At 37.7% G+C, this 24,182-nt stretch overlaps 1 protein-coding gene across 2 annotated transcripts in view; it reads right to left on the bottom strand.

Annotated features, from left to right (window-relative positions):
* Nucleotides 1-24,182, bottom strand: part of LOC138311125 (mitogen-activated protein kinase kinase kinase 13-like) — a 101,593-nt gene that overhangs the window by 52,874 nt on the left and 24,537 nt on the right. Inside the window, exon 3 of one of the 2 annotated variants that reach the window (XM_069252571.1) lies at nt 21,928-22,079. The gene's annotated coding sequence lies outside the window, so the exon portion shown is untranslated. Of the gene's footprint in view, nt 1-2,941; nt 3,193-21,927; nt 22,080-24,182 lie in introns of those variants that run through there. The other variant, XM_069252572.1, reaches the window with a different exon arrangement.

Genomic DNA, 24,182 nt, shown 5'->3' with positions numbered 1-24,182 from the left:
AAACTGGTAATCTGAGAAGAATTTATTTCCATGTTAGGGGGTAGTATTGAGTGGATAAGTGGACAGAGATCACATTTATCTATATATATATCCATAGATATCTATCATTCAAGGTAGGTATATACCCAGTTATTTAAACATTGATGAACTATACCTAAGCGACCTACTTCAGGAATGTTTATAGATAGAAACTGACAGATATACTATACATACCTACCACTTAAAAAATCCAATTGGACCTGTATAATCGTCTGTTATTCAATCATCAACTTCGGGTAAAAATTCCAATAAATGTCATGTTCTTAAATCAATTGAATTGTGGTAGACTTAAAATCCCAAACTTTCTCACCAAATCACAATATACAAGAGTTTATCAATAATTCCTGGTCGTTGATTGGTTGATTTATATATGTCCTGTACAGGTGAGCACACCACAGGTGTGTATTGGGAAGTATATGTGTATCTATATCGTTAATACAGGTGTACGATGTAAAGGTAAACTGAAAATCCACAAACATTTCAAAAGGGGCCTAGTACACTGAAATCTTACGTCATTCTTAAAAATATTCGGCAAATACGGTTATATGACTGCCGGTTGGTATAAACAGATATATAAACATTGAATGAGGTACTTATAATACACTATATAGGTATCAATGGGCGATTTGACACAGTTACAATACAATAGGTGTAAGGTCATGCTTATGATCGTAATACAGGTGTTGGACAGGTGTATAACGAGATCTATTGAATCATGATATTTATAAACATCTGTCTGATATAGTCTATTCAAGGTAATCCCTCCCTCATCTGAGTACTTTCGATACTATGGATGAGGACGATTCTCTTAAATGAAGGCTGGCGAGTTAAATCTGCATATATACACATCTGTCTGAGATACCGTAGTCAGGCCAATTGTTCCCTAATTTCCCTCACAAAATTACTTTCTCTTGATTTTTTTTTTTCAAAAAATACATCATTTTCCTGATCTGCTAATTCAACCATTTTAATTATAATATCAAGGTATTTATATTTCAGAGCAGGAAATAAAGATGTTTTTATCATCTGGCTAAATGCTCAATTATAGAACAAGAAAAAGAATGTTGTGGTCAATGCGGTCAATTTCAGAGCAGGAAATAAAGATGTTTTTATCATCTGGCTAAATGCTCAATTATAGAACAAGAAAAAGAATGTTGTGGTCAATGGCAGCTAGTTTAAATGATTAATTTTTATCAGAGTTAATTTTTATTTATAAGGAAAATTATGTTCAAATTTGTCCACTGTTCATAAAACAGATAGGGTAATTAAGGTTTATCAGAGTAATGATAATAGAGAAGTAATTATGTTATCATCATTTTTTTTTTGTTGCTAAGCAACCAAGCTGATAATTAAATCCCAATGTCATCTCAGTATGACCATTCATTGTGTTTAATATGCATGTATATACCAGATGTATGGAATCTATAGTGCAATCCTACTGGAACATACTTCCAAAGGGAGATATTCCACACAGGTTCTGATGAAAAATATGTGTATCCTGTCTTCTTCCTTGTACCACAAACTTAAACAAACCCGGACGGCACAGCCATCACAAAACTCAGCCACTGTGACCCTTGCACTGTCACAAACTCACCAATCACATCCCTCACCAAACTCATCCATCACAACTCATTAGGAACTTTATTGTTGCCCCCACAAAACTTAGCCACTGTGGCTCCTCATAAACTCACCAACCACATCCCTGACACTAAACTCACTCACCACAACTCCTAACGAACTTAGCCACTGTGGCCCACAACAAACTCTGACACCACTACTCCAACCAAACTCAGCCACCATGACCCCAAAACAAACTAAGCCACCATGACCCCCAAACAAACTTAGCCACCATGACCCCCAAATAAACTTGGCCAACATGACCCCTAAACAAACTAAGCCACCATGACCCCCAAACAAACTTAGCCACCATGACCCCCAAACAATCTTAGCCACCATGACCCCCAAACAAACTTGGCCACTATGATCTCCCATAAACTAACCCACCACAGCTCCCATCTAACACAGCCACCATGCCCCCCAACAAATTCACCCACTGTGACCACAGCAAATTCACCCACCCTGGTCCCCAAAAAACTCGCTAACTGCTGCCCCCCAACAAACTCACCCACTGTGACCCCAACAAATTCACCCACCGTGGTCCCCAAAAAACTCACTCACTGCTGCCCCTACAAACTCACCAACTGTTACCCCAACAAACTCACCCACCACGGCTCCCAACAAACTCATTCACTGCAGTCCCCAACAAGCTCAACCACTGTGCCCCCCCCCCCCCCCAAACATCTAGAGGATGTTGACCAATATTGATGTGTCGGCCTAAACGTATGGACTCAGGCAGACATTATCGTATGATTTCCTGGTACAAGCCTTACACAAACTAATCCATAATGTATCAATACTAACGAGGACCTTTAAAGTCCTCGGCTATTGAGGATCATATACGACCTGATAATCAGGCCGTTAGAGAGTGTCCAGATATATAGAAACACATGTTGGAAAGTCAATGGCCTGTTGAGTTGAGCTGGTAGGTGAAGAGGAGGTGTCAAATCTGCTGATTCTGTCATTCCAGCACAGCCAACCTCACACGGTCACTGGACTATAACATCTCCGAGAAATTCCAACAAGTCAATATATCGGATTATATTCCGATGACTTTAATGAGCAATGCTTGAAATCTGCCACAGCTAGCATATGACACTGTATATATATATATTCCTCTGATCGGCACATTTTTTTTATAAAATATGTCCCGATATTCAATCCAAATGCATGGATATCGTCCTACAAGGAAGTGATATTGATTTGTAATCATATGACATATTTAGATGTATGTTTAGTATTATTATGTATGACAATATAAAAATATATGAAAATGAATTATTACCCATTATGAAATATTCCATTCTTGAAGGTCACCCGTGGTAAACTGTCAGTAAACGAAATCCATTCCAAAAATCTTAAAGGTATCCAAAATGTATACAGGATAATTAATATTCACAAAATTCCAGGAAATTTCACACTTTAAACGTCCAAAATCTTCGACCTTAAGTCCCAGTTAGTCTTGTATGTAGTGGTCAGTCCTGCTGGACACTACACTGTAGTCCTAGTGGAGCCGCTATTCCTGTGACAACACAGAATTCACTACAGTCTCAAAGCTCTGTAGTAAACATCTACCTCAATGGAACACACTACAGTCGGCCTTATGCCATATAAGGTTATACCAAGCCTTGAATCCATGGTTCCAAAAGGCTAAAAAATCAATATGGCGAATTCAAATGGGAGGATTTCAGCCAATCAGAAGCCTTGAAACAAATGCGTACAGACCTTATTGATTTTTAGCCTGAGCTTCTGCTTTTATGGGATTCATAGTAAGTTAGGTATGGAACCATATGAATACCCCCAAGATAATTGTATGCAGGCTGGTTTTAGCTTCAGACAGAATTTCGCTGTTGAACTATCTCTGTGTATATGTATTATATCGGGTTAAAATGGAGTGGAACTGCTTGGACCACTTACACATGTATAACCTGGACATCAGAGTACATTTCAGCATCAAGGGGGATAATTTAGCATAATGTAACAACAGACCAATTTTCTCTAATTGATCGATGCCTGTTGAATTCCAACACATGTATATTTAGACCTCTTACGTAAACAATGCTATGTCATTAGACCATGCAACAAATCAATTTTCGAAATAGGTCTATTCTCAGAACACAAATGAAATAAAATAATCAGGGAAACAGTTGCGTTTGATGACTTTCACAGTTGAATACACTGCACCTTAATGGTGTTCGTGTATATATATTCAACAATAGCTATGTTGAGTTAATAGTCATCCTAATTGTTGCATTTTAAACTTCTGAAATGTCAATTCATAGTTCGTTTAATGAGAATATCTACCTTACCTATATAAATATATACAAATACATCATCTTTTGATATAAAAGTTAATCTTTCCATAAAGAGACAATGTTTCTTCTGCCTTCCCTAAAAACACAGAGGTCATAGTTCAATGTCCCTACAGAGGTCACAGTTCTACACAGGTCACAGTTCTACCTCCCTACAGAGGTCACAGTACTACCTCCCTACAGAGGTCACAGTTCTACCTCCCTAGAGACGTCACAGTGCTACCTCCCTACAGCGGTCACAGTTCTACTTTTCTACAGAGGTCACAGTACTTACTACCTCCCTACAGAGGTAACAGTTATACAGAGGTCACAGTTCTACCTCCCTACAGAGGTCACAGTACTACTTTCCTACAGAGGTCACAGTTCTACCTCCCTACAGAGGTCACAGTTCTACACAGGTCACAGTTCTACCTCCCTAGAGAGGTCACAGTGCTACCTCCCTACAGAGGTCACAGTACTACCTACCTACACAGGTCACAGTTCTACCTCCCTACAGAGGTCACAGTACTACCTCCCTACAGAAGTCACAGTTCTACCTCCCATAGAGGTCACAGTACTACCTCCCTACAGAGGTCACAGTACAACCTCCCTACAGAGGTCACAGTACTACCTCCCTACAGAGGTCACAGTTCTCAGTTCTACCTTCCATAGAGGTATCAGTACTACCTCCCTACAGAGGTCACAGTTCTACCTCACTACAGAGGTCACAATTCTACCTCCCTACAGAGGTCACAGTACTACCTCCCTACAGAGGTCACAGTACTACCTCCCTACAGAGGTCACAGTTCTACCTCCCTACAGAGGTCACAGTTCTACAGAGGTCACAGTTCTACCTCCCTACAGAGGTCACAGTACTACCTCCCTACAAAGGTAACAGTTATACAGAGGTCACAGTTCTACCTCCCTACAGAGGTCACAGTACTACTTTCCTACAGAGGTCACAGTTCTACCTCCCTACAGAGGTCACAGTTCTACTTCCCTACAGAGGTCACAGTTCTACCTCCCTACAGAGGTCACAATTCTACCTCCTTACAGAGGTCACAGTTTTACCTCCCTGCAGAGGTCACAGTTCTACCTCCCTACAGAGGTCACAGTTCTACCTCCCTACAGAGGTCATAGTACTACCTCCCTACAGAGGTCACAGTTCTATGTCCATACAGAGGTCACAGTTCTACGTCCCTACAGAGGTCACAGTACTACCTCCCTACAGAGGTCACAGTTCTCAGTTCTACCTTCCATAGAGGTATCAGTACTACCTCCCTACAGAGGTCACAGTTCTACCTCACTACAGAGGTCACAATTCTACCTCCCTACAGAGGTCACAGTACTACCTCCCTACAGAGGTCACAGTACTACCTCCCTACAGAGGTCACAGTTCTACCTCCCTACAGAGGTCACAGTTCTACAGAGGTCACAGTTCTACCTCCCTACAGAGGTCACAGTACTACCTCCCTACAAAGGTAACAGTTATACAGAGGTCACAGTTCTACCTCCCTACAGAGGTCACAGTACTACTTTCCTACAGAGGTCACAGTTCTACCTCCCTACAGAGGTCACAGTTCTACTTCCCTACAGAGGTCACAGTTCTACCTCCCTACAGAGGTCACAATTCTACCTCCCTACAGAGGTCACAGTTCTACCTCCCTACAGAGGTCATAGTACTACCTCCCTACAGAGGTCACAGTTCTATGTCCATACAGAGGTCACAGTTCTACGTCCCTACAGAGGTCACAGTACTACCTCCCTACAGAGGTCACAGTTCTCAGTTCTACCTTCCATAGAGGTATCAGTACTACCTCCCTACAGAGGTCACAGTTCTACCTCACTACAGAGGTCACAATTCTACCTCCCTACAGAGGTCACAGTACTACCTCCCTACAGAGGTCACAGTACTACCTCCCTACAGAGGTCACAGTTCTACCTCCCTACAGAGGTCACAGTTCTACAGAGGTCACAGTTCTACCTCCCTACAGAGGTCACAGTACTACCTCCCTACAAAAGGTAACAGTTATACAGAGGTCACAGTTCTACCTCCCTACAGAGGTCACAGTACTACTTTCCTACAGAGGTCACAGTTCTACCTCCCTACAGAGGTCACAGTTCTACTTCCCTACAGAGGTCACAGTTCTACCTCCCTACAGAGGTCACAGTTCTACCTCCCTACAGAGGTCACAGTTTTACCTCCCTGCAGAGGTCACAGTTCTACCTCCCTACAGAGGTCACAGTACTACCTCCCTACAGAGGTCACAGTACTACCTCCCTACAGAGGTCATAGTACTACCTCCCTACAGAGGTCACAGTTCTATGTCCATACAGAGGTCACAGTTCTACGTCCCTACAGAGGTCACAGTACTACCTCCCTACAGAGGTCACAGTTCTACCTTCCTACAGAGGTCACAGTACTACCTCCCTACAGAGGTCACAGTACTACCTCCCTACAGAGGTCACAGTTCTACCTCCCTACAGAGGTCACAGTTCTACCTCCCTACAGAGGTCACAGTACTACCTCCCTACAGAGGTCACAGTTCTATCTTCCTACAGATGTCACAGTTCTACCTCCCTACAGAGGTCACAGTTCTACCTCCCTACAGAGGTCACAATTCTACCTCCCTACAGAGGTCACAGTTTTACCTCCCTGCAGAGGTCACAGTTCTACCTCCCTACAGAGGTCATAGTACTACCTCCCTACAGAGGTCACAGTTCTATGTCCATACAGAGGTCACAGTTCTACCTCCCTACAGAGGTCACAGTTCTACACAGGTCACAGTTCTACCTCCCTAGAGAGGTCACAGTGCTACCTCCCTACAGAGGTCACAGTACTACCTCCCTACAGAGGTCACAGTTCTACCTCCCTACAGAGGTCACAGTACTACCTCCCTACAGAGGTCACAGTTCTACCTCCCATAGAGGTCACAGTACTACCTCCCTACAGAGGTCACAGTACTACCTCCCTACAGAGGTCACAGTACTACCTCCCTACAGAGGTCACAGTTCTCAGTTCTACCTTCCATAGAGGTATCAGTACTACCTCCCTACAGAGGTCACAGTTCTACCTCACTACAGAGGTCACAATTCTACCTCCCTACAGAGGTCACAGTACTACCTCCCTACAGAGGTCACAGTACTACCTCCCTACAGAGGTCACAGTTCTACCTCCCTACAGAGGTCACAGTTCTACAGAGGTCACAGTTCTACCTCCCTACAGAGGTCACAGTACTACCTCCCTACAAAGGTAACAGTTATACAGAGGTCACAGTTCTACCTCCCTACAGAGGTCACAGTACTACTTTCCTACAGAGGTCACAGTTCTACCTCCCTACAGAGGTCACAGTTCTACTTCCCTACAGAGGTCACAGTTCTACCTCCCTACAGAGGTCACAATTCTACCTCCCTACAGAGGTCACAGTTCTACCTCCCTACAGAGGTCACAGTTCTACCTCCCTACAGAGGTCACAGTTCTACCTCCCTACAGAGGTCACAGTACTACCTCCCTACAGAGGTCATAGTACTACCTCCCTACAGAGGTCACAGTTCTATGTCCATACAGAGGTCACAGTTCTACGTCCCTACAGAGGTCACAGTACTACCTCCCTACAGAGGTCACAGTTCTACTCCTTCCTCTACAGAGGTCACAGTTCTACCTCCCTACAGAGGTCACAGTACTACCTCCCTACAGAGGTCACAGTTCTACCTCCCTACAGAGGTCACAGTTCTACCTCCCTACAGAGGTCACAGTTCTACCTCCCTACAGAGGTCACAGTACTACCTCCCTACAGAGGTCACAGTACTACCTCCCTACAGAGGTCACAGTTCTACCTCCCTATAGAGGTCACAGTACTACCTCCCTACAGAGGTCACAGTACTACCTCCCTACAGAGGTCACAGTACTACCTCCCTACAGAGGTCACAGTACTACCTCCCTACAGAGGTCACAGTTCTACCTCCCATAGAGGTCACAGTACTACCTCCCTACAGAGGTCACAGTTCTACCTCCCTACAGGGGTCACAGTTCTACAGAGGTCACAGTTCTACCACCCTACAGAGGTCACAGTACTACAGAGGTCACAGTTCTACCTCCCTACAGAGGTCACAGTACTACCTCCCTACAGAGGTCACAGAACTACCTCCCTACAGAGATCACAGTACTACCTCCCTATAAAGGTCACAGTACTACAGAGGTCACATTTCTACCACCCTACAGAGGTCACAGTATTACAGAGGTCAAAGTTCTACTTCCCTACAGAGGCCACAGTTCTTAACCTCCCTACAGAGATAAAAGTTCTATAGGTCAGAGGTTCTGCAGATAAAAGGTCCGAATTCTTCTTTTCAGAATTTAATCATTTGTTTTCCATTTTAATGCATTTTATTAATTATGTATCATTTTTATTAATATTTAAAACATTGAAAGAATTGTTTCAACTCTTGTTTTTCTGTTTCAGATCGACAGTTATAAATGTGATTCTGATGTTTTGTGTCTAGGTAACGAATCAGAAATGACCCAGCTTTTGAAAGGTCACCTTTTTTAGCTTCATGCAGTCTTTGTGTAATAGATCACTTTTCCCATTACATTTTCCATTGTTAGCTAGGTTTGTGGTATAACGGTAACGCACACAATAGGCCTACATCAAATTTTCATCAGTGCTCAATCATTATGCAAATATTCTAAAAACTGATGAAAAAAAAATGGATTTTTGTTCACAAAGGACTGAAAGAGTACATCTGTGTATATTCACAGAATCACCTATTGCATTAAAAGCTGCCTATTTACTGACTTTAAATAGCCTTTAATAGATGATGATCTAAATTTACCCGACATATATAAATATTTAATTCCTGAATCTATACAACTTCTGTAGTAAAACAGACAAAATCCCGATATACAGATAAACGGGGTGTCCTGGTAATTAACCTGACAGGTTAATTAGACAGTTGAAATTTTTCATCGTTAGCCGTACCTGTCATCGACCCAGTGATTACACCTGGTCTTGCGTGACCAGAGACTGGGGAGGAATGAAAATCCTTTGTGGTCGTCTTCCGAAGACCCAATGTCAGGGCACGGCTATTGATTTCATCACAAAGTGCACAAACGTGGATTATCAATGTCATTACCTTGGCTCGTGGCTCAACGGATGTCAGACCAGCCAGGACAAATATATACAATTATATGTTTTTTACATTCACCTGTGATATATCAGGCCAAACAAACAAAAATATATGTTGTTCTTTCTTTACTGAATAGATACTTACACCAAATAAACACAATTATATGTTGTTTTGTAATGTACTTTTCCATACGTTGTGAAGTGATTCCACACATTTTTTATCTCGAAATTTGGAGTGCAAGTTTTTAAACTAAAATCAGAAGAACTGGCAAGGAAAACAAATGTATGACAGTGAATTGATCAACACTCCATTTTAATGAGCATTTCTTCATTTATGAAATGAACACAATTACATGTATTTTCTGTATTGTATTATGAGCTACTTGATGTTTCCGATGTCCAAAAGACCTGTGGAATGTATAAGGCCAATGTGGAGGCTAAGAATCTGAGTTAAGATTTGAACTTTCTATTTACATGTATGGGGAATAATTAGGATTGAGACTCCTTAAGCCCATTCTCTGATGCACTCTTCATAGTTTTGGTATCAAACTGGTCTAGCTATCCAAGCTTAAATCAGCTCCTAAATTTGGATATATGTCAGAAAGTACAGTCAAACCTGCCTTAGCGACCATCTCTGTATAAAGACCACCTCTGTATAAAGACCACCTCTGTATAAAGACCACCTGCTTAATGAGACCACTTTCGGAGGCTCCCACATGGTTAACTTTGTCACATTTTTCGTTTTTCACTTGAATGGTCCTTATAGACAGAATTAAGTTGAATTTTAACATTCAAATGTTAGATTATCTTAAAAGCATTCCCATTTAGAAACCAGTGTGAAGTGCTTTACAAATATAGAAATTGAAAAGTATTTATTTGTTAATTACTTTATATTATCTTAAAATTACTAAATTGTAGTTACGGGTATCAATATCATAGTATAGACTTGAAGATTATCAATCAAATTGGGCCTCTAAAATATTATATATTTAAAAAAAAATATAGTTTTCATTTCATTGTAATTTGTAAGTCGACTCTTTGTCTGGGATGTAGCAGTATTTAGATCAACGTAAAAATCGATAAAGGCACTTAAATGACAACAATGACGTCCATATGATAATAGGTCATTTGAGCGTTTGACATCAGTCATCTAAATATCACAATGGGTCATACGAAACCTATTTGTCAGACAGAGCACTTATGTATATTGAAAATCAACACAAAAGACATCACTTCACAACTTGTGACCCTTGACCCCTACCCCTGACACCCGACCATGCCCCGTTATTTCATTTGTCAACAAACATATCCATCTCTTTGTCAGCATACAACAAATTTATGAAATCCTCGTAAATAATTGACAGATCAGGTAAAATACTGGATTTAGTAGAGCGTGAAATCCGGGTGGCTTCCGTGCTCGCCTATAACCTGTACAGTCGAGGTGATAGATCCACAATGCATCATAATGATAAGTTCACTTCTCGATAATCGATTAACGTGACACTAGAAAACCAAAACAACTTGTTTTGATTCGAGCCAACAAAACGTAACATTTTATTGATGTCGACCAGGACATTCTGATGCAATATTCAGAGTTAATGATAACAACATATACTCTGTACCTGGTGTATATACACATTATCGATTTATATACCTGGAAGCATTGTTAGTATAACACTGAAAATATCTTTAAAACACTTTGGTATTTATTGTAGTTTTTGTTTTTGTGAGACATTTTCAAGTGCAATATATTTCATTTCTGACTTTCCGAATTTTAGAGAAAAATTTAAAAGATAATGCATTTTAAAATTCCAGAGACCATTAGAGATGTGCTGGGTAAATATATTAAACTTTTCAATATTTCATTAGATCTTTCTATAACAAGGTCAATTTATAAGGATCAATATCAACTAAGATAAAATCAAACCAGAAACTGAGACTGTCTATTTTAATAGGTTTAACTTTTTATACCATATAGTCTGGGGCTGAATCAATATATTGATACACAAACATGCTGTACTATATATCACTGTATGGTTTTAACACCTCAAACTACTGTTTTTGTTATAGAAATAGGAAATTTCAAACAAAATTTATTCTTAAACATCATTAAAGTAAGAGCATTTCAATCAAAAGGAAGTGTTCAATGCATCTGTGTCACCTAGATGAATAAGAAATGCTTTTTCATAACCAAGAATACGAATTTAGAAATGCCTTTCCATCGCAACGAATACAAATTTTAAAATGCCTTTTCATAACTAAGAATACAAATTGACAGAAATTAATTAACACACATGATACAAAACGAATCAAAGGTTTGATAGATTTTTTCCAGGTTATAGAATGTTTTATCAAAATTATCTTTTATTGTCACAATATTCGGAACACAATGGTCAACTGAATTTGAAAAAGAGGTCCAATGTATTGTCAATACATATCGACCGTATTGTTTCAGTGTTTTTACACGTATCGTATAGTTTTTAAGACCTTCCAATATCCAGTCCTTATATAGTCATTTTAGGATGAGAGTAATACCTCCCGCTGCAAAAATTTAGCAATAACTCCATTAAATGGGGACATTACAGAACTCTATATAGTTTACTCAACTCCCCTTTATGTCAGGGTTCTGTGAACCAAATTTTATCAAAATCTGTAAAGTAGCTTCGGAGGAGTATGCTGGACAAAGTTGTGTCTACAGACTGACAGACAGACAGACAACCCAATTCCAGTGCATCAATTATTTTTCAAATGAAGGGTATTCTCTGTCACAGGTGGAGCATCTTTAAGTTAAAACTGTATATACCACAGTTTCTTTGATATCAAATTGCAGTGACTTTTTGGGGGCCCATTTGGAGCCCAAAAGAAAGACCCCTAATACTTGGGACATTTAATTGTCCCCAATTGAATGTTAAATTTCAAAATATTTAAAAAAAATATATATATATAAAATATGGTTATTTCAAGAAACTTGAAAAAATGTACATGTATTTTTCCAATTTATGAAGTACAAAATGTACTCTGTCCAAGGAAATTTTTGAATACGTAAATCACTGTATGGAGAGAAAATCCCATAATAACATGAACCTGATTTTCACAAAAAAAGATTAACAAAGATGCAGGATTAAGACGCAATAGATTCATAAAAAAAAATCACCGAGTCAGCAGTTTTCCTTCCGTGGGCTGGTGTATCAAAGGGTTTATAGTGCTATAGTTAGTATACAATAAATACATACTGCTGAGATATTCATGGTTCTTCTGTACCGCCCACGGAAAACATCGGAGTCGAACAAATCAATAAACGAAGCCAAGGAATGGCTGTCTCTTTACATTAGCACCTTAGATGTGTACGTTCAGCATACATGACCCCAGTTCAACCTTGTTAATCTCACGGGAACGACAGTGCAGACCAGTAAATCCCTCGGGGACAACCGTCAATCCCTCATGGACCAATGTGTTATATATGTAGGGTTTCCCCTCAGCTGTCCAAGGCTGTAAATCTATACCCGAAACTAATCACCAGTCATTGATATTTTGAGTCTAGATCTTCGTTCTAGTCAAGTTGTTCGTGGTTCTGGTTCAGTGGATTTGCGGTTCTACTCTATTGAATCTTGACTAAGTCAATGATATTCTGAGTCCAGATCTCCATTCTGGTCAAGTTGTTCGTGATTCTGGTTCAGTGGATTTGCGGTTCTACTCTATTGGATCTTGACTAAGTCAATGATATTCTGAGTCCAGATTTCCATTCTGGTCAAGTTGTTTGTGGTTCTGATTCAGTGAATTTGAGGTTCTGCTCCAATGGATCTTGACCAGTCATTGATATTCAGTCCAGATCTTGGTTCTGGTCAAGTTGTTCATGGTTCTGGTCCAGTGAATTTGTGGTTCTGCTAGTGGATCTTGACTTGATACACTCAGTCAAGATCTCTGTTCTGGTCGAGTTGGCAATGGTTCTGGTCAAATGGACTTATTGGTTCTGCTCTAGTAGATCCTGACCATGTAGTCTCATTCATTCCAGATCTTGGTTCTTGTCAAGTTAAATGGTTCTGGTCCAGTGGACTTGTGGTTCTGCTCTAGGGTATCATCCATGTGGTATTCATGTATATACAACAGAAGAGTTTAATCTGGATTCCACCTCCGAGTTTACCTATGTCAATCATATTATCAAACTACCTACAGATAAGAGCTAAGAAAATCTGTTAATCAGTGATATGCAGCCATTGATTTCCACAATACCATGCCAGCTAAAATTAGTATTTGTCTTGAAATAAACCTAGTAGTTACAAAACAATGATAGTTTTTATATAAGGACAATATAACACAATAACCAATTGACAGAATACATAAACCCATAAAAACTTAGGATATTCAAAGGAACCACGAATATTCAGATGTGCAACGATTACATGTTGATAAAGAATTGCAGACAAATCAAAACTTACTAAAAGTGTTTTCAACATGTACTTTACAGACCATTCAGGGTATAAGATAATCCATTCCACTAATTGGCCAAAACATCCAATTTAAGACGAGAGAATTGTTCCCGCTATCCACACTCCAACAGACACAGCAAGCCATTTTGGATGGTGACTGTTTTGGCGGGAAACATATAGAAGTCATGTGACTCATGTTGTCGGGAAGTGAAACCAATGGTCAAACCATGCTTAACCATGGTCAAACATGGTTGAAGAATATCAACATCATCTCAACCACGGTTGACCATGGTCATAATTTAACCATGGTTAAAATATTGAAGTGAAACCATGGTCAACCATTGTTTAACCATGGTCAAACATGGTTGAAGGATATCAACATTAGCTCAACCATGGTTGACCATGGTCATAAATTTAACCATGGTTAACCATGGTTACTACCATAGTTAAAATATGCCAAAACCATGTCTAATCCATGGTAAAACCATGGTTAAATATGGTTAACCTTACTGACCATGGTTAACCATGGTCACCAAATTGACAGGGGTACTCTATTGGATCTTGACTAAGTCAATGATATTCTGAGTCCAGATCTCCATTCTGGTCAAGTTGTTTGTGATTCTGGTTCAGTGGATTTGCGGTTCTACTCCAATGGATCTTGACCAGTCATTGATATTCAGTCCAGATCTTGGTTCTGGTCAAGTTGTTCATGGTTCTGGTCCAGTGAATTTGTGGTTCTGCTCTAGTGGATCTTGACTTGAAACACTCAGTCAAGATCTCGGTTCTGGTCGAGTTGGCAATGGTTCTGGTCAAATGAACTTATTGGTTCTGCTCTAGTAGATCCTGACCATGTAGTCATTCATTCCAGATCTTGGTTCTTGTCAAGTTAAATGGTTCTGGTCCAGTGGACTTGTGGTTCTGCTCTAGTTGATCATGGTTCAAGCCCAGTTGTTATTGACGGAACAATTAATATTGTCTTCAAAACCAAGTGTTGTAGAAGAGGAAAATAAACACATTTTTGTTGTCAGTGCTCTGACCAGAAATCAGGTTTAGGTTTGGGGTTTTTGTTAGTATTTATATGCTTTTAACAGCTCGGGTCATGTAAGGACGTCTGCCAGGTAAGAATACCGAGAGAAAAACCACCGACATACAGTCAGTACCTGACAACTGCCCCATATGGGATTCAAAATCGTGACCTAGAGGTGGAGGACTTGTGGTAATATGTCGAGACATCTTAACCACTCATCAACAGCGGCCCCATACCAGGAATCGAACCAGGAAAATATTGATCCGTTAGCACTTATTATGTACAAACCACACTGACCTACTCCTTCTACACATGGAGTTGGTCAGGGTTAATGTTTTGAAAAAACATTTCTCGCATGTTACAGGTTTGATGCATGATGCATGGAGAACAAATTCTTTTTTTTTCTTTCTTCTTTTTATTTTCAATATGCACACTTTAGAACCAAATGTCATATCACTATGGATATCCGAGAAAATTTACAAGTGGTTCAATATGCAACAAGCATTATCAAATTTTAACTGTATTCCATCGTAGTTTAAAATTAAATTATCGAAAAATCCTGTCTAGTAGTAAAGTGATATCTTTGGTACGGTGCCAGACCATTACAATGGTAAATATGAACACACGGGAGGCACCGGCTAGGACACACACATCTGCCCGATCATCCTCATCATATTAATAATCTGTAAAATTAATGTCCTTTGACCAAAAAAAATTATCTCGAGCAAAAAAAAAAAAAATGTTTTTCCCTGGTAATAAACTTCTAGAATAACAGATTAATCCCTCTCTTAAACTGCTTTCTGAAGCCTTTTAACACGCAGTACCATAATCCCGATGTGAAAATCGTTTCTCTATCTCCAAAGCTGACGATGGTCGTGGATGAAATATTCATGGTCTTCGACCGAGAAATGGAGTTTTACTGATTAAATATTAACATTAATCGTTAGAAGTACCGTGACCAAGTATACAGAGTACGCCGTCTGACTCTCCTAAATAAATGTTGAAATCCTCATCTTTCATGCGTGTGACCCATGTTGCATCACATAACTCTTAGCAACATCATACAATTGATAAAAACATTTAGCATACTGACGTTTATATTGTTTTATTCTATAAAATATTAAAAGAAATCTTACTTATTGAATTTTTACTAATTCTGTATCTAAAACTTTATGAAACCAATTATATATTATGTAATTTGCACTTGTCTTCATTAATTAAGATTCAATTACAAAGTAATCCATAGCAGAATCTCGTTTTTATAGCTCAGTAAATTAAGAAAATTAAGACAACAATGCTAAGCCAAGCATCCAAAATATATATCTGTGTTAAGATGACAACGCTTGGCCTGCAATCAAAATGTAGTCCTCCTGTTGTGCTAAGCTAACAATGCTGCCAATCATCAAGATGTAGGCCTCCTGTTGTGCTAAGCTAACAATGCTTGGCCCAGCATCATCAAGATGTAGTTCTCCTGTTTGCGCTAAGCTAACAATGCTTGGCCCAGAATCATCAAGATGTAGGCCTCCTGTTTGTGCTAAGCTAACAATGCTTGGCCCAGCATCATCAAGATGTAGTCCTCCTGTTCGTGCTAAGCTAACAATGCTTGACCCAGCATCATCAAGATGTAGGCCTCCTGTTTGTGCTAAGCTAACAATGCTTGGCCCAGCATCATCAAGATGTAGTCCTCCTGTTTGTGCTAAGCTAACAATGCTTGGCCCAGCGTCATCAAGAGGTAGTCCCCTTCTTTACATTAAGATGACAATGCTTTTCCACTGCAACATTTCACGAGAAAGTCCACCACATATGTTATAATATAAGACGATTAAACTTATCAAATACATAGTCCCTATTTTCCGAGCAACCACAAGAATTAGTTCTCTTTTGGTGGTAAGATGACAATGCTTGCTCCTGCCTCCGTCAGGAATAGTCATGTATTTGATATAGACCTCACTGTATGTGAAATCCTGCTAAAACTTTGATTCCATTACAGTAAGCAAATATAAGGACCTCATGCAGTTTTTAGAAAGTATACATTATAATCACGTTACACTAGTAAGAACTTGTACTTTATCAATATCTAAATTCAGATGCTTATTTTTAGCAATTATTGATTGAAGCATGATTGATGATCAGTTTTTTCTTCTTAGGGAACAGGGATGGGCACAAATGTCTATAAGAACAGCAAAACATCAATGATATGTGAAACTGCATGCTATCTATTTGAATTTGAGAAAATAAATGTAGATATGAAGATGTTACTTTTCTGAATCACATTTGATAAAACATTCGTATGTTGAATGCTATTTGAATTTAGCTTGATTCAATGAGTATATAAATCACTGTCCATTTCAGATGATAACCAGCAAGGTCAGTAATATAGTGACCACACAGCTAATGTACATTTGCACTAGCATGAGGTATGTAGCTTGTCATAATAAATGGAGTGTTTCTATTAGGCCAAAAAAAAAAAAAAATGTCTGTTTAGGGATTTTGATATCAGACTTCGGTTTCGGCCATTACTTAAAACAAAAACAAACAAAAAATCTGACCTACCGACCTTATTTTTTTGCCAATGTAACCCGAAACAAACATATTTTTTTGGTCTAATCTGTTTAAATACTGACTTTTAAACAAACATATATTTTTGATGCAGATTGTTATGTAATATCACATTTGAACCTAAACGATAAAAGATATTTCATTGTAGCATAGGATCCACACACAGCATTAGAGTTATTTCCCTTCATTTAGAATGCCAACAAAGGGAAATAACTCTGGTAGATCTGAATGACACAAAGCAGTCGAGTGGATAAGATGTCCCGACACATATATTACAACAACATGTGTCTCTCGACCTACGAGTCGCGAGTACTAAATCAACATCAGGGGAGTTGCCAGGCACTCACCCGCAGGTTTGTGGTTTTTCTCTGGGTGCTCTGACTTTTCAATCCACAACACTAAAACATTTTGAAAATGGCACATCCTTAAAAGGACCTAAATGTGAATAGGACACAAATGAAAATAGACCCAAACTCATTCATTGGAGAATCTTGCTATAAGTTATAATATGCAATTTATGAATGAACAAATATATTCCAAAAGAACATGGCTGTTAATGGTATGTTCCGTATAACAAAATAGAGCCAATTAAATCTTTCATGGGTTGAAGAAAGTTTTTTAGTTCTATGAACACTTCAGAAGAAGTGAAAAAAATATTCCAAATGAAAATGTTACAATAGATGTATATATGTTTTATATCAGAGCATAAATCAGGACTCTGTATTTCCAGACGAGAAATAAACTCGAACCAAAAAAAAATAATTCTGATATCTATCCTGATCAATATTTCGGCTAAGATTTGTCAGATCGGGGATATAGATGTGTAGAAATTGACACCCCAATCACGCACTGGTAGAATTTGCAAATAACAAGGTGTCATGATTGGTCGAGCAATAAGGCCGACGGAACGACTATCCCTCATGGACAAAAATAAACTGTTGCGTGTGGTGAACGGAACACGGGTCGACCCTTTCTTTATTTGTACACCCCAGGACAGACAAATGAATTTGTTATGAGGCCTATCATTGATTTTTCTCCTTCCTTCGTGCTCTAGATGAATACAGAGAGAGCGGGCGTATATAGTTCTAGCTCCACTGTCAGACATTCGTCTCGGCTCTAGCCATTGATTACACTGGTTGCTCCACTACATCAATTCAACATTGATCCAATATCCACTTGCCAAGAATTCTCCCAAGTCGCTGTCTCTTTTAGTCTTTAGCCAAATAAATTGCGAAAATGTCAGATGAACAGTTAGCATTATGAATATGCATATTTTCATTTCTATTTTCTATTCTTCTTTCAGCTTATTGCAACCACAGTTTAACCATATCCATATATATATATGCACTGTTGATAATAATTGACCTCAACTATATGTTCTTTTACATGTAGGAATGACAAAATTTTTACTGTAAATATTTTGTAGAAATATGGAGATGTAAATTCCCTTGTGTAGTACTGTGTACATATTATTGCCTAAAATCAATAAAATTGTCATTGTTAGCTTAAAATTCCATTTATTTTACAAATTTGTTTGAGATACCAATCTGTTACTTTATATAGATAACGGATACTTTGGACATAGTGAAAAAAAAGAAATTTTTGAAATTGCATTATATAATTCAAATCAACACTCAGGTTGAATTTTCATAAAAAAATATCTAAATCCAACCTTTCCACAAAGGAAAGTCCCTAATAAAATCCAAACCAGTCAGAATTTTTTTTATGTAGGTCAAAGGTGAAAATGTAGGTCAGAGTGCAGATCTAGTTTTGGTGAATATCTTATAAAGAGTCTAAATTTTAATAAATTTCATCTGAACAAAGTTCAATGTACTCAAGTAACCAAAGTAACATATGATGGCCAATATATGAAAGTAAGGAGAAAATACTGGTTGGGTATAGTACTGTAATGAATGTAGGTCTGTGATTTATTTCCCAGTACTCCAGCTTTCCTCCACTTTTAAAACTTTTGACATCTCCTTAATTAAGCGGGTTTCATCATTTTAAACAAAGGGGAATAACTCTAAACAACATGGAGGTATCATGTTCCGATATAAATTTCGAACATGTACACCGTATAAGGACTATTTTGAAAATAGACGGACAGGCAACCTGAATCCAATATACAACAACAACCCCCTACCCCAACTAACAAACTTTGTTACAGGGAGGGAGTAATAATTAATAACCTTAGATTATCTTTAATCAAGAGGGCATACAATTAATCATGCATCTGCAATATTGTGTCATCAAAAGCAAAGCATAAAAGGTAAAAAAGATTTTCCTGTGGGTCACCCAAATACAAAACCTAGAAGCCTTTACAACACGAGGTGTAAATGGCACGTTAATAGCTCTTTGACACGATTTTTCTTCCATTTTCAGAAAAACCGAGAAGCGACGCCACATTAAGCTGTTATGCAACTTCATTAGAACGATGAAAGAATGTGTCTGCACTCTCTATACTTGGTCAAAAAACAGAAAGCCATTTACACTTCAGGAAAACTAATACCAATCTCATCCTCCAGACTTCCTGTGGAACTTGAATGAACTTGACCAAGAAGGTTGTTGGGTTAAAAAAACAATTTGTACTTATATAGCGGTCTCATCAAGTCAGAGTAAATTGTATTACAGCTAATGGCCGTGTGTCGATCTTGTTTAGGGAAAGTCGACCATTACAGGGGTTTCCAGAAAAGGTTTACTGATGCAAGTTAACGAGATTATGACAATACATTTAACCTTAGTAGGATTGATGCTACAGCCAAGTAGACCATATATTTTTGTGTTTAAGTAACACATCGAGCAACCTCTATTTAAAGCTAATGTCTAAAGATAGTTGCGGCAACTTGCCCTTGTAATAATTCGCTCACGCCAAACCTGAATGTCGGACAAATAATTTATAAAATGATAGTTCGGCATTGCATAAAATGATAGAATGGTCAGAAAAGTGACACAAAAGTCAAAAGGTTTCAACACTTTCCCATATTTTAGAAACATGATAATACAAATTTACAATTTACAAATTCTTTCAACATTATGAAAATATAAATCTACTGTGGAAAACATACTATACATAAATGCTTTAAGCCTTTAAAATTGCATAAAAAGGGAGATAACCCTGAATATATATATTCTTTTTTAGTGATTTCACAAATATATGTATTATGGAAAAAAATCATGTGAAGTGAAATCAAGGCAGATAACTGTTGCTATGAGGGGTTAATATTTTTTAAACATTTAAATCAATTTCAATTTCCAATGGAAACATGGAAAACTTGAATTAACTGTTGTGATTTCGCAGTTTCAATTTTTAGCCTTCATAACATATGTATTGATCTTGGGAACGACAATATAAAAAGACCTCAGTCTCGAAATTCAACCTTATGCTCATTGATTACTTATTTCAAATCAGGAAGTTGCAGAATCTATTTTCAGTTTCCATGGTAACCAGGCAGCAGACATGTATATCACAATGTTTGTTTTATTATCCAGAGTAGCTGACAGATACCTGCTCTCAGAAGTAATGATAGGAGTCTAGTATGACTGTCACTCACAGTTCCTTGAAGACATGAATATAATTTGAAAATAAATTTAGAAGTTTGTGCAGAAGTGAATAACTTACTGACTTAATTAAACAACTTTGCTGACCACTGAATATATATAAAAGATCACTTCTGACTTATTGACCTATAGCTACTTTGCACCAGCTTAACTGACCACTGGCTTTACTGACCACTGACTTATAATTAGTGACCACTGTATTAACTGACCACTGACTTCGCTGACAATTCATGAATTGACTTTCTAATCAATGAATTAGTGACCATGCACTGATTAAATGAACTACATACATGATGCACCAGCTTTACTGACCACTGGTTTTACTGACCACTGACTTTACTGGCCACTGGCTTTACTGACCACTACCTTTACTGACCACTGACTTTACTAACCACTAACTTTACTGACCACTGACTTTACTGACCACTGGCTTTACTGACCACAAACTTCACTGACCACTAACTTTACTGACCACTGGCTTTACTGACCACTGCCATTACAGACCACTAACTTCACTGACCACTAACTTTACTGACCACTAACTTTACTGACCACTAACTTTACTGACCACTGGCTTTACTGACCACTGCCATTACAGACCAATAACTTCACTGACCACTAACTTTACTGACCACTAACTTTACTGACCACTGACTTTACTGACCACTGGCTTTACTGACCACAAACTTTACTGACCACTGACTTTACTGACCACTAACTTTACTGACCACTGACTTTACTGACCACTGACTTTACTGACCACTGGCTTTACTGACCACTGCTTCACTGACCACTAATTACAGACCAATAACTTCACTGACCACTGACTTTACTGACCACTAACTTTACTGACCACTGACTTTACTGACCACTGGCTTTACTGACCACAAACTTCACTGACCACTAACTTTACTGACCACTGGCTTTACTGACCACTGCCATTACAGACCAATAACTTCACTGACCACTAACTTTACTGACCACTAACTTTACTGACCACTGGCTTAACTGACCACTGCCTGTACTGTATGTCCACAGTGACTTTACCACTGTTTACTAAACATGTATAATTATTGACTTTAATAGGTACTGACCACTGATATCATAAATAACTCTTTAAACAAATGTGACTTTAATGGGAACCGTTATACTGATATTTACATGTATAATGAACATCTTTTCCCATATTGAGCACTTCTGGCTTGAATCCAGCTGGACAACAAACTTGCATGCAGATGTTTATTTCAACCTTGACCTCATCCTTAGGGTCATCTAACTACACTTACCCCAAATCGTCAATCATCCAGCCAATCAGTGGCCATTTAACACTCTGTCAACAGGAGGAGATCAAGGTTATCACCCATGACCTCTTGTGACCTCTGCAATCGTCCAATGATCTGGCTGTGTTTATTCACTCCACATTTAAGTCAATCTGCACCTGGGTAAATACAAGAAACATATGTAGATGTTTCCAATGTAAATAATACCATCAGGAAAACAAATGACACCAATATCATTTCCTTTTTTATTTATTTTGCTTCTGAAAATATGATATCATTGATAAAAGAAACATTTAAAGTGTTTTCTCCAATTCAATCATTCATATCTGATCTGGGTGCAGTCGAAAAACTTTTAAGAAAGATTATTGATGGTATAAGACTGAGGACCAAAGGACTTCATTTTAGTCAATCATTCATAAAAAAGTATAATTAATTAAGACATATTTGCAAAATATGTATAAATCACAAAATGGATTGATCAATCCAATTTCTTTAGACCAGAAAGGCATTTTTTAATATTTAAGTCACATTTTGTAAAACTATAATGAGCAACACATTTTCTTAAAAGTCCAGCATAACGATATGGTAAATGACACACGACAGCCTAAGAGAACTCATAAATCCTTTCATTAACTTTAAGTGTCAAAAGAAAATTTTCTGAATGAAACCTGCTCCTAATTACATTATAAACAACTCCGTTTCTCTGTAACACCCTCTTCACCAGAAGTGGAGTTACTAATTGGATAATTAACGTAATTACTTCCATGTGTACCCTCGTCAATACTTTACAGGTGATGCTTGTTTACTGAAATGCCCTGCGGCATAAAAAACTGACACTTTCATATGTTTTAAATGTAATTAAGTAATTGAATTATGACATGAGTCTACATGCAAAATTTCTGAGCGGATGTGTACTGTTAAAAATAAATCCAATTATTTTATAATTAAGTATAATCCTATATTGCTGACGATAATTCTGTAATGGAAGTTTACAAATGAGAATGACGGTAAAAAAAATTGTAAATGGCATATTACTTCAACTATTATTGGCCTTTTTTTGGAGGAAGATATTTCAATTTTAAACTTGAAGAGTTACATGCTAAACAATATAACCATATTATAAATAGTATCTTCTATTTTTCTTTTAGAGATAATTTCTAACGAGATATTCTTCATTATAAACCTAATCATTAGCACTTAAATATTAAAACCCAATTTAAATAGAAATTAGAAATGCCTGCAAGGCATGAATTCTTTCAATTTCATTCCGATAGATAAAATAGATCAAATATGTGATATATGACACCAGAAATAGAAAAGATCTGCAGCCATGGCCTCTTGGCATCACTGCCCTGTGTACATCATTTCAACCTTCCGATTCAAAGGTAGAGAACTATTGCTAATATATTGGAACATATTTGCCACTTGGAAAAAAAAAGAACCATTATATTTATGAATAACAATGTGGCACGATACTACATGTAAAACTGAACATCGCGGTTTCGTTGGACTCCCTCCAGATTTTACCATGAATGAATATGAAGTCACCCATGGCACTAATCCAATTTTGTCTGACAATATCACTTTCCCAGTTTTATGTATAGATAAGCTATACATATACAGCCTGTAGGAAGTGTGTTTAATATACAAAACAATGTGTTATTTATGTTATCGCTTTAACTGTCTGTGTCCTTGAATTCCGTGTTTCAATTTAAATTTATCTCGATCCATGACAGATAGGTATTGACTGTGACATCAATATTTTGTGAATAAAACTCACATAATTTTCACTGAAAATATATGACATTACGCTCGTAAACACATGATGTCACAAATAATTCCTACTAACATGGGCAGATAACTATGAAATATGCTAATATTGAGAATCTCTTTTGTATGATTTATTTGATCATAGTAATGAAGAAAAAGTTTTGAATATATGGGAAAATAAACAAAACATATTTTATATATACATTATGAAGATTATATATGCAAAACCATTTTTTTCTGTTAAAAATGACTTCTATTTCCTGAAGTTTTTGTCCATGTTTGTCTGTATAGTTTCATTATTTCTAACAATGAAAGTTTTTCATCTGTATACTCAATTACCTCCCCTTGTTTTTAGAACTTGATATTATTTTTATATTACCAAGAGGATTTTTTTTAACTTTTTTTTTTTACTTTAATATTCTTGTTGAAAAAGAAAATGAAAAAAATTATCTTTGTGATTTTATTTTCCACAAGCACATAATGAAGCCTAT

This window comes from Argopecten irradians, chromosome 16, assembly GCF_041381155.1.
Source record: "Argopecten irradians isolate NY chromosome 16, Ai_NY, whole genome shotgun sequence".
Lineage (NCBI taxonomy): Eukaryota > Metazoa > Mollusca > Bivalvia > Pectinida > Pectinidae > Argopecten > Argopecten irradians.
Note: the sequence above shows the minus strand (reverse complement) of the source record. Positions and strands in the feature narration are given on the sequence as shown.